General features: G+C 47.2%; 1 protein-coding gene across 1 annotated transcript in view; it reads left to right on the top strand.

Annotated features, from left to right (window-relative positions):
• Nucleotides 1-1,675: 1,675 nt before the first annotated feature.
• The window catches only part of PLA2G4A (phospholipase A2 group IVA), a 68,127-nt gene continuing 60,940 nt past the window's right edge, over nucleotides 1,676-8,862 (top strand). The window contains exon 1 of the mRNA XM_058808567.1: nucleotides 1,676-1,716. The gene's annotated coding sequence lies outside the window, so the exon portion shown is untranslated. The remainder of the gene's footprint in view (nucleotides 1,717-8,862) is intronic.

The following is an 8,862-nucleotide window of genomic DNA, read 5'->3' as shown; positions in this document are numbered from 1 at the left end:
CCTCACCAATGAGACAGACCACCAGATCATCAGTGGTGGCCAGGGCAGCTCAGCCCCTCAGTGCATCACAGCAGGGGACCCATAAGATAATGGAGAAAATGAGAATTCTGGCTTGCTCTGTGCCGAGGAGTGGCTTGCTGCCCTCTAATTGTGGCTACAGCTTTGCCAGACACTCGGCTTTGTTAATGCAATGTGAATGCCACCTACGTGCCCCTCACTGGCATCCTTCGGTTTGCTGCGCTTTGAGGAGGTCTCAGCTGAGTCATTTCAGCCTTTTCTTCTCCCCTTTATCTCTGCTTTTTTAAGACCACTGTTTTTCAAAGTGAGTTCCAATTTAGGCACTGAGTTTGTGCAAAGCCCTAGTGTAAAAATGGGTCTTTGGAAAGAGCTTGACGTCAACACTGAAGTAGAACTCAGTCTCATCTTTTCATGTCTGGAGAAGAATTGGCATCTTTGGGAGCTGTCATGTTAAGAGTGCAGGTTATGGGTGAGCAGCAGCTGAGGTTTGAGCCTGTCAGACTCTCCCACTGACTCACTGTGAGCTCCAAAAGCCCAGGTAGGAAATACTTGTTTGGATGTTAATCAAAGGATCATAGACTCTGGAATAGTTTGGGTTGGAAGAGACCCAAAAGAACATCCATGGACTACCATGAGCAGGGGCACCTTCCACTATTCCAGGCTGCTCCCAGCCCCATCCAGCCTAGCTCTGGACACTTCCAGGGATCCAGGGGCACCCACAGCTTCTCTGGGCACCCCGTGCCAGGGCCTCCCCACCCTCACAGAGAACAATACTTTCTTAATCTAAACCTGCTCTCCTTCAGTTTAAGGCCACTCCCTGTTTAGCAGGAAACAATGCAGCAAATAATACAATACAATTTAGAAAGAAATTTACCAATTTCGGTATATTTCAAAACACTTCAATTTCAAATCTGTTAAAGCAAAACAGAAAAACGTGAATGAGTGGAAGAGAATTCTAAGGTAATCATCACAAAGAGCAAAAGTGATAGAATTAAAAATGACTTCAAATTCCACTTTTTGGATGGAAGTGTAAAGTGGACCAAAGGGGACTGAGTGGTCAAGCCACACCTTGGTGGACCTGGCCGAGGTTCACAGGGCACAGTCACCGCTGTTTCAACACCCGTCCTTTCAAAACCAAGAGTCTGTAAGTGAAAGTGTTATGCGTGCAAACGTTCACGAGGTACTTGAAGAGCATGAAAGTGTTGTGTGGTCACATCTGCTGAATCAAACACCTTGAGAGAGGCACATTCCCACAGTAACATCCACCGCTGCCGCGACAGCAAGGGCTTTTTAACGCAAGGGATATTTTAATGCATATTCCATTTATCTGATTACTGTTTTCTACCACATCAGTCGCTCGCTCCGGCTCCGGCCAAGCGCTCCCCACGGCAGCGCTCGGGGCTCCTCCGTCCCCTCGGCCCGGGCACCGCAGCGCCCGGAGTGACGGAGCCGCCGCAGCCCCGCCGCTGTCCCCTCTCGCAGCCGCTGTCCCCTCTCGCAGCCGCTGTCCCCGCTCACCCCTTGTCCCCGCACAGCCCCTGTCCCCCTCTCAGCTCTGTCCCCACGGCCCCGGCCGCCGCCTGGATCCTCCTTAAGAGGCGGTGGCGGCCCGGGCCCCTCCCCGCCCGGAGCGCGGAGTGGCCCGCGGCGGGAGCGGAGCGGAGCGGAGCGGGACGCGCCCGGCGGAGCCCGGCAGCCGTAAGCGCGGGGTGGGAGCGGGGCTCACCGCGGCTCCAGCGGTCGCAGGGCGGGCGGGAGCGGTGCCGGCAACGGGGCCGGAGCGGAGCCGCCCCCGCGGCGGGACGGGACGGGGCTGGCGGAGCCCCCGCGGGGAGCAGTCCCTGCGCGGACAGCCCCGGCCCGCTCTGCTCCGCGGAGGGGGCTCCGAGAGGTACGGGGGCGGCAGCGCGGGGGAGCGGTGCGGGAGCGGGACCGCGGGGTCCCTGCACGGGTCCGCAGCTCCATCCCGGCCGGGGCGGGGGTGCGTGCCCGGCCCCTGTCCCCGGCTGGCACGGACACGGGTACTGGCAGGCGGTGAAGCGTTCGGCCGTGCGAGCCGTGGGGAAGTGCGGCAGGGCGGCTGCCGAGGGAACATTTCGCAAAGTGTCTGCGAGAGCAGCTTTTCTCTTGGGTCCGATGCGAGAGGAATGTCTGTAAGAGTTCCTGCTCACGGCCTTTAGCAGGTTTCTGTTCACTTACATTGGTGTGGTCACGGACCAAAGTCACGGAATGGTTTGGGTTGGAAAAGACCCTAAAGCCCATCCAGTCCCACCCACTGCCCTGCGTAGGGACACCTTGCACTAACCCAGGCTGCTCCAAGCCCGGTTCCATGGGGTTCCCTGTGCCTCTTTGGGATTCCCACACTCACAGGTGCAGGGTATTTGCTGTGCCCAGCCCTGCTGCACCTGTGCAGCGCTGCTGCCCCAGCGGTGGGATCAGTTCTGTGATCAGTTCTGTGCTCCCCCAGCTTTGCATGGGCTTTGTCCCCTTCTCTGGTGAGCGGGAGCTGCTGGGGCTGCCTGACCCCTGCCCAGAGCTCGACCTTGTGCCTTCACTTTGGGGAAAATCCCTTCGGCAGCCCGAACTGCTGAGTGCGGAATTTCCCATGTGGATGACGGGATGCAGACTCTGGTTCCAGCTCCAGCCCCAAGGGAGGAGCAGTGCTGTGGGTAGGACCTGTAACTGCAGTGGATGTACCTGGCAGAAGATGCTGTTCTGCAGCTCAGTAGGGTGAGATTCACGTGAAGCTGTTGATGCAGGGGATCAGCTGCTTTGTGGTTACCCAGAGCTGTTCAGCCTGCTGAGGATTCCAGACAGAAAGCATGAATCTAAAACTGATGTGGTTATTTTCGTTAGTGAGAGGTTTTCAATATATGGTGTAGAGATAATGCTCTTCTAGCACTGTCATCTCTTCAAACCTTCACGTTGGCCCTGTCCACCTTTCTGCACTCTCGTGTTCTCCTATGGCAGGGATCCATAACAAAAGAGAAATGCAAATATTGATTTGTGCTTGAATCACATAAATTAATCTCTCCTGCATGGCCAGTCTGCACTGGAAAAACACCAGTTTGACTCTTGGCACCAAGTGTTGTTTATGACTTGTTTTTCTTAAAAAAATTAGAAAAAAAGCCAAAAAAAAAAAAAAGTTCTCCAATGCTAGTGCATCACTAGGGTTGCATATTTAACTTGAATATGTTCTATTGAACATTGTTATCATGATTATAATTTTCACAGCACTTTAAATAGGTTACTTCTGCCAGTTGGCCTAAACCAGCTAGAATGGGAAGTATTTCAGGTTTTTCCCTAGTTTTTCCCTTCAGTTTGTGAATTTTCATCCTACAAAGGGGAAAAATCACGAGCATGGGGTGAGCACTGAGTGTTTCCCTCAGAAGTATTCCTGCAAAGCCATTGAGCAAACTTCAGTGACACTTTGGATAACCTCAGTTCTTCTGACAATGCCAAGGGCTGACACAAGTGCAATGCAGAAATGGCCTTCTGGGTGCACACAGCTGCAGGAGTAATGGGAATGGCTCTGTTGGGGTGTTTGAATTGATGTGCAATATCCAGGGATGTGGCAACCTCGGTGACTTCCATGGAGGTTGGAACGGGGCAGCCTTGGCAGTGGAACTGGAGATTTGGGAACTGAGAATTCAGATCACATGAAGTTAATTGAATGGCTTGGAAAATACCAGGGAGAGCAACAAATAGTATCCAGAGAAGGAGGTGTCTCCCTTGTATCCAGAAGTTCAAGTGTATTAAAAGTGACTACAATGTATGAGAAAATACTTTGTTGTCCCTGGAAAATTTCTAGCCCAGGAGGTAAAAGCTTTACAGTATGGTATGGCCTGTGTGAATATGGAGTTGAGAGATTACATTCCAATTTATTTTTTACCTGATACATAATACTGCTATGGAGCAGAGTCTCCCTATCCTTCAGGGCACGTATCCTCCATATCTGAGGAAGGGGAGTGGTCTTGAGGGAGCAAAACTGAATTCTTAACTAATTGTTTAGTTGACATTGATGGGCAAGTTGGTGTCAAAAATATTGGTGCCTCACAGTCTGGACATGATTTAAACTATAAAAGCGGGTCCTTCCCTACAGCTCTGGTTCAGCTAAGGATTCAGCTTCCAGTTAAAGCCTGGGGGCCACTCATGGAACACACTTTTAAACTGAGTCTGCCTTGGTCTGGTGTTATTTCATTTGTCTCTTTCCAAGGAGAAGCTGCACATAATTTGTGGAAGGACTTGTCTTTGATTTGGTGAGCAGGGGCAGCAGGATCTTGCTGTGAGGTGATGAACTCTTGTCTGGGTTTGCTGTGGCACTGATATAACTGTGTCTTTCTCAGTAGTCTGAAAAACAAATCCCAGAACCTGCTTTGGTAATGGAAATGACCTCATTGCTGCCCTGGGTTATAATAACGTGATGTAGTAACAGAATACTTTCAAAAGAATTCTTCCTTTTTTAAAAATAAGAAAAAATCAGCCCCTCATCACCTTGGTATTCAGACTTTCCTGAGGATTTTCATTTACTGTTTACCTCAGAGACATGACCCAAATTTCCTGACTGTACCAATTTCCAGTAGCCTGTGTGTCAACGTCTGGAGCAGAGTTACTCAGCCCATGAGGCAGGGATGGGAGGTGGGCTCTAGGACAGGGCAAAGTGGTCCCCAAAACAGGACCAAACTAAACACCAAAAGCTTCCAATATTTTTTAATAGATTATGGGGAAAACAAAAGGATCTAGTGAACATTTAAACTTTACTCTAATTTTTTTTTAAATGAAAAATATTGTGGTGATATTGCAAGTGAGACTCCATGGACATTTTTTTAGAAATATCTATTAGTTCTCCCATTTGAACATATTATGGAGGTGTCCAAGGCCAGGTTGGATGGGACTTGGAGCAGCCTGGGCTGGTAGAAGGTGTCCCTGCCCATGGCAGGGGTGGCACTAGGTGGGCTTTGATGTCCATTCCAACCCAAATCACTCTGGGCTTCTGTGATATTATATAGAATGACACAGTTTCTGTAAAAAATAAGCCAATATTTTTAATGAGGGGAAAATACCAACCATATATTGATAGATGTACAGATTTGACTAATCTTCTCATGGGTTCATTGTGGGCTGCCAGCAGTGGTGCTTCCTCAGCCTGTGCTGGTCCTGTCTCAGCTGGCAGCAGTGCTAGGGGACACAGACACTGCAGCTTTTCTCCCAGGTGTTTTCCTTTGCCAGAGAGTGGGCTGTGGGGATGGCACTTTCCTCTCTGCCTACGCTTCTGCTGCGTGCTGGTCATTCCAAGACTCTCAGCACATGTAGGGAAGGATGTTTTTGGGCTCTGGACTGACAAACAGCCAGAGTGGGAGTCAGCGTGGGAGTGTCCCAGACTCTTTAAGCGATCCCTGGAGGAAAAGCAGGTGCTTCCATGATGAAGTGATTCCAAAGAGATATCTCTCAGAGCACAGAGGTGATGCTCTGGGAGTGCCTTTTGCTCTGTGCAAGGGGCACAGTCTCTGGGGTTGGTGCTGGAGCTGGCTGAGGGGCCTGTGCTGTCTCTGAGCACTGGGCTGCTGTCCAGGCTGCACAGCTCTGCTGGCAAACCCTCTTTAGTTGTGATGTTTAATCTCCTTCCAGATGAGTGGTAGCACTGGTGGCTTGGAGAGAAACATACAGAGCTGCTTTTTCTCCTGCTAACAGCATTGCTTCAGCGTAGGATGCTGAAAGTATTTAAAAATACAGCTAAGCCTGCAAACAAAAATAATTTTCTTTCCAGCTTCCCTAAATATGCAGCTTTAGGAAGGAGACACAAAACAAATGGTCAAAAGCTTTCACATAGACAAGTTCTGAACTATTTGAGATGTATTAGTCGCATCTGTGTTTTTTTTGTGGTTACCTGATAGTAAAGCTGTTGAACTGACTAATTTTTGATATTCATCTGGTATTTTCCTTAGAATGATTTCAGCATAAATCAGTAAGACTAATTTCTTTTCCTATTAATATTATCAGTGCTCATATCCTTTGCCAAGATGGGTAGGAATGTGCACTTCTGTAATAAATTATCCTTTTCTATTTACTGGGATTATAAAGGTCCTTATTTATGCACACACACAGATCTTATAATAAGATATGTACAAATGCGTATTTCTTCCAGTTAGGGGCAGTCCCAACCCCCAAGGGATTGCATTTTACTAAACATGCATGAAGGACAGGACTGATAAGTGGAATGTTGGGATAGGTGGAGTAAGAATTGGATGCACATGTCCAGGCTGTCTCATCCCATCTGCTCCATGGCCTTGGCCAGACCATGAAATAGAAAGATTTAGCCTTAACATTTGTTGTGAAATTACTTCTAATTTGTGGTGCTTCCCTGCCCCTCTACCATGTCTATTTCTCAAGGGTAGAGATTATAAATAGGATTTAATTACTAAAACTGTGTTTCTCATGCATTTAACTCACTGTACTGTCAAGTGGATGTTAACAAACAAATACCCCCAAGCAGAGGTTTCATTCTGTCCCATCTCAGGGGAAAGCAAACAGCACCTGTGGGTGATTGCACTGATCAGGGAGCATTTCTGGCTGTGGCATGCACCAGCACTTTGCATGCTCCATCCCAAAAACTGTGCCTTTGGACCTCACATGCAAAACTGGAGCTCTATGCAAAGCCAGCAGCTGCTGCCTGGTCTGGCATTACTGGAAGGAACAACATATAACTACATTTTGGGGAGAAGGTGGTTGTGGAATGTGAATAAATGGAAATTTTATGGTTGATCCTCTTGTGTTTTGTTTTTCAAAACAGAAAGAAGCCTATAATTGAGAATTTTGAAAGACTTTTGAGGCACATCTGTTCTTTAATTTAATCAGTATGGGTGTGTGTTGAAGTGAACATTGCAATAGTGGCCCTCTCTTGTCCTAGACAATTTCTATAAAATACAGAACTAACTATTCATGTGCTGCTGTTCTGAATCCTTTTCCTCCTTAATCCAAGCAGATGGATAATGAATGTCTAATAACACCCCTTTATCTCCTGATAAAGGCAGGACTCTAATTTTCACAAGCCTGGTGGTTTTGGACTGTTGTATTGTGAAGAAAAAGTAGTTTTCACTGTGCCAAAGACCTACAGCTGTGATTTAAGGACAGTGCTGGTGAAAAACTTTAAAAAATGGGAGCAGAGCTTCTACAGCATCTGAGAGAGTGTGCTGGGAAGCAGGTCCTGGCTTTCCCTAAATCCAGAGTGTTTTTATGGGTGTGTGTTTGTTTCAGTGATGATATTCTCAGAGTCCCTGCTTTTCCCAGGCACTGTGAGGTTCCCTTAGGGAGCTGCTGTGAAGCCTGTGCTGATGGTAATGAGAACCAGCTCTTTGCTAATGGCAAAGCCTGCCAACATGTTGCATTTCTCTGGCATTTTCCACTTGGAACAGCACATGTCCACACAAGTTTTTTTGGTGATGATTGCATTCAGCTGGGACATGCTTCCAAGTGTTGTTTTGCTTTTTAAACTTAAATTCCTTTTTCCAAGAATCCCAAATTCATTGACTCAGTGTGCTATTCAATGAGCTCTTCAACTCCCCTGTGGCCTGGAGAATGCAGGTTAAATTTTTATGAGGGTGTTTTTGAAACAGAGAAAATTATATTGGATATTATAAATCCTTCCCTGTGAGGATGGGCAGGCCCTGGCACAGGGTGCTCAGAGAAGCTGTGGCTGCCCCTGGATCCCTGGCAGTGTCCAAGGCCAGGTTGGACAGGGCATGGAGCAACCTGGGATAGTGGGAGATGTTTCTGCCCATGGCACAGGGTGGCACTGAATGGGCTTTAAGGTCCCTTCAAACCTTCTATGGTTCTGTGAGATTAAATAACTTCTTCCAAGGCATTAAGTCAAATCTGAATGAAAATCACCATCTGAAAGGAATGGTGTGGGCAGGGCAAGGTCTTCTCCCCGAGCTGAGTGACCTTTCCTGGCCACTTAGTGGCTGTTTTCATTTAAGAGCTGATTTTAGGGTTAAACTCTCCCCCAAAGAGTTTTATTTAAACTGATGTAGCTCACTTCTGACAACTTTGTGCTTTGACAAATGGACATTTTATTTATAGAAAGTTTCTTGAAAAGTGGTCAAACACCTGCACTGTGAACTCTCTGCCCTGTAATGTGTCGGTCATTTCCCTTTCACCACAGAGCCAACACATCCATGGGTGTTTCATATGCTGAGAGAGAGTTTGAGTTGGCAAGGAAGGGAGTAAGCCCTCGGTGTCTTAAGAAATAGTTAAATTAGAAGCTTAGGTAGTTTGGTAAGAGAGTAGTCATAGTTCATTTAAGTTTCCTGAACCAATCCCCTGTGCCTCAGAGAGGAGCATGAAAGTCCCCCTTGTGTCCCAGATTTTGCAAAGGTCTTTTAACAAGGGGATATGTAAATTTGGGGTTTCTTCCTCCCTTTGATTACTGTCCTTTTACTTTTGAAGTCATTGTGGCTCCTTAGTGATTGAGAGTTATTGTATCACTCTCCTGAAATCCATGTTTAAGTTACTGTGTTTTTATGGGTTTTGTTACTTCTGTGGGTTTTTTCTGTTTTGTGTAACCACTGATGGAATTTACCTCCTGGTACTGGTGGAATCACATTACAGTAAAGAGAATTTTTTTTTGTGTGTGTGTATTATAGAGAAAATTTTCCAAGAATTGTGTAAAGATATTCTTTTCAGTCTTGATCCATCTCCAAAGCCTTAGTTGGGAATTTGTTTGTAGTGGCTTCAGTCCTTTATCCTCTCAGGGCTTGACTGTGTGTCGGTGTGGATAAGAGTTAGATAGTTCTCTAAAAATGAAGCAGCACCTGTCTCAAAGCTTTCATCCTAAATCAGCAGGGG

This window comes from Ammospiza caudacuta, chromosome 7 (assembly GCF_027887145.1).
Source record: "Ammospiza caudacuta isolate bAmmCau1 chromosome 7, bAmmCau1.pri, whole genome shotgun sequence".
Lineage (NCBI taxonomy): Eukaryota > Metazoa > Chordata > Aves > Passeriformes > Passerellidae > Ammospiza > Ammospiza caudacuta.
This window is presented reverse-complemented; position numbering and strand designations above follow the sequence as displayed.